This window comes from Suillus plorans, assembly GCF_016647745.1.
Source record: "Suillus plorans strain S12 chromosome Unknown HD556scaffold_36, whole genome shotgun sequence".
NCBI lineage: Eukaryota > Fungi > Basidiomycota > Agaricomycetes > Boletales > Suillaceae > Suillus > Suillus plorans.
The window spans coordinates 7,003-10,503 of record NW_024537420.1 but is presented as its reverse complement, the minus strand read 5'-3'; positions in this window follow the sequence as shown (position 1 = coordinate 10,503).

The following is a 3,501-nucleotide window of genomic DNA, read 5'->3' as shown; positions in this document are numbered from 1 at the left end:
GACTGAAAAGAAAGGCTCGGCGTAAATATAGATCACGAATGAGCCTCCTAAAATATCAGCAAGGGTTTTTGAAGCACAAACCCCCATTCACTTACAATGGAGAAGCTAACACGTCCACCTTCAAAAAGTGGGTCCACGAAGTGCGAGACTGGCGAGACAGGGCCAGACTCTCTACCAAGCAAACCATTGGCATGGTTGGAAAGTACCTGGGAGGCAACGCCTATTGTTTCTATGAGCGAGATATCCTAGACCTCAAGAAGAAATACACACTTACCGACTTCTTTGAGCAACTGTTTGATTACTCCTTCCCAACGGACTTCAGAATGACTCAGCGTCAGCGATTCCTCGAGTGTCGTCAGGAGGGGAAACAGAGCGTACAAGACTATATCCGTCGTCTTCGAAACATAGCTGATACGACAGGTGATGTTGACGAAAGGGAACTTGCACGACAGTTCTGGATGAACTGTAAACCATACATCAAAGCTTCGCTAGTAGATAAGGGATACGACCCAAATACCGTCAGTATGGACACAATCGAGAGAAAGGCTCTTCGTACCGAGAGAGCCTTCCTAGAAAATGCCAAGGACCCTAGTGTACTATTAGCGCTGACCCCAACTCTAGCTGCAGGCCTTGCGGCCCAAGGTCATAGTAGCGTCAGGTCAGACCACAACCCACGAAGGCGTGATAGGAGACACCGCACCCATTCACTCTCTGCTAACTCAGTGAATCCATCCCAGTCCAGAGGCCATCTGAAGGATAAGTGACCTGGAACGGAGAGACAGTCTCGTGAGTCCAACAGAGGTCCTTGGACTGGCAAAAACACTGATACTATATGCAAACTCAGAGAATTGAATCAATGCTTCGAGTGCGAACAAACTGGACACTTAGCTAAAGATTGCCCCAAAAGACACCGCTTACCTCCTCACAATGCTCCCAGGGTTGGCACCCTCAGGTCCAACGCTGTTGGGATCACCTCTGCAGACATTCGGTCAGCCACTATCGATGAAGGTAATGCGCAGGGACTGTATGGCTTCGCTATTGACTTACCTAAAGTTGTGACCTTGTCAGCTGAGCATAGAAACAGTGACCATCTGCTGGTCACGCACCGTACAATAGCCACTCTAAAGCTGGCCATACCATTCCCCACCGACGAGCTCTCTGATCCGCTGTATGATCCGTTCGGTCCGGATCGCTTCTCCCTTACGAACTGGGGCGGTCCTGACACGTACCTATTGTCAGATAAGCACAACTATGATGAGTACATTATCTATTACTCACAATTGAGAGACCCCGGATTCGACATTGTATCATGGCTGACTGATATGAAGCTACATAACTATCAGTACCTTGTGAGAACAAAGACATCCTTCAAACCCACCTGGTTCGGCCAGACAAGCCCCGCGCCCGAAGTGATGGTGAATGACAATAAAGACAATGACGAGTCCTCATGGACCACCACTGACTTCGACAGTAGTGATGGTGAGGAGGAGGACCAGTGGGGTGCAAATGACGATGAAAATGTCCCCGGACTGCTCAGTTGCGAGTCCAGCGAGGAGGACGAACCTAACGTTGGAGGCGAGCTCTTCTGTGGGATGGCCTCTCGTATGAAGGCTGACTTACCAGATCTACAATCCCTTCAGCGCCAATCAGCGCGTCCAAAGAACTCCACCAGGATCCTTCCTAGATCCTTGGTCGTGGTAGTCCTGTTGAATGGAAAACCGTGTTGCGCACTGCTGGACTTAGGGTCTCTAACGGACTTCGTGTCAAGTACTGTAGTAGATCAACTCAAATTAAAATATGACTTACTTGATAAGCCTATTCCCCTGCAACTCACTGTGTCTGGATCCAGGAGTTCCATGAAGGCTACTACCTGTGTTGAATTGACATATCAAGACATTAAAGGTCCACGAACCTTCGATATTGCTAACCTCGAATCGTATGACGTCATCCTTGGGATGCCGTTCCTATTCCAGCACCAAGTCTTGCTGGGATTTAATCCCCCGGAGATCAAAATCCGTAGCCTGGAGCCTTTGCCTATCCGTGGGTCGCAGACCCAAGTCCTCGAACTGAAAGGAATGAGCCTTTCCTCGGATCAGATTGAGGCCTACACGAGAGAACTTCGTGAGTATGCCAAAGACATTTGTAAGGAGGCTATTGAGACACCGTTACCTCCGCTACGCGCAATAAACCATGTCATACCTCTCATCAACGACGACCAAGTCTACTCTTGGCGTCAATCTAAGTGCCCAGAGGCATTGCGGCCGCTCTAAAGGTCCAAGCGAGACGACTACATCAGAACAGGCAGATGGGAGTTCTTTAGCGGTACTAATGCTGTACCTATGATCATGATGAAGAAGACGTCGAAAGACGATGAACTTCATTTACGCACCGTTCTCGACACCAGACAGTGCAATACAAACACACGGAAGCTTGCATCGCCCCTCCCTGACATAGATACCATATTGCGCAATGTCGCATTGCACCCGTACCGTTCCCTTCTTGATGGTAAGGATGCGTACGAACAGATTCGTATTGTACCCTCTGACATACATAAGTCTCTATTCGCGACTCCTGATGGGACAATGATCAGTCATGTTATGCAGATAGGAGACTGCAACGTGGGTGCCACTTACCAATCGCTAATGAACCATATATTTGGTCCCCACCTAGGAATATTCATGGACGTCTATTTAGATGGCATAGTGATTTATTCAGACTCACCGGAAGACCACGTCCAGCACGTTAAGACGGTCATTGACACCCTACGCATAAACCATTTCTTCCTGAGCGAACATAAACTTCAATTCTTTAAAACGGAACTTACGATTCTAGGTCATGTCATAGATGACGGAGGAATCCATCTGGATCCCCACAAAGTCGATAAGATTCTCCATTGGAAGACCCCCACATCCAAAGAACTGCTCATGCAGTTCATTGGCTCTGTGGGGTACCTAGCTGCCAGTTGCGAAGGAGTCCGTGTGCATATGCAGCACCTGTCGAAGGTGGCCGCACGCTCCACATGATGGGACTGGTCCCCTACTGACCAACGCGCGTTTGATCTAGTCTGCGCATGCGTCAATACCCATTGTAACACACGCCGGAAGGCACTCGACTTACCTAAGGCCATCAGCAGATCCTGTCCAGTGAACCTCGTCACAGACGCGTCATTCACCGGAGCGAGTGGCGTTCTCTCGCAAGGTGATCCTCCACCAGGTGCTGACGTAGTAGCATTCTGGTCTGGGAAATTTAACTCTGCTCAGCAGAACTACCCGGTACATGAACAAGAACTGTTAGCAATAGTAGAGTCTCTCAAAAGATTCCGTCACTTACTGATAGGCGTACCCTTCCGCATCTTTATGGATCACAAGGGACTTGAGTGGATCACCACTCAAAGCAAACTATCGCCAAGGCAGGTGCGCTGGCTAGAGGCCCTGAGTGAGTTCGATTTTAGCATCAAGTACCTGCCAGGAAAGGACAACACCCTGGCAGACGCACTCTCTA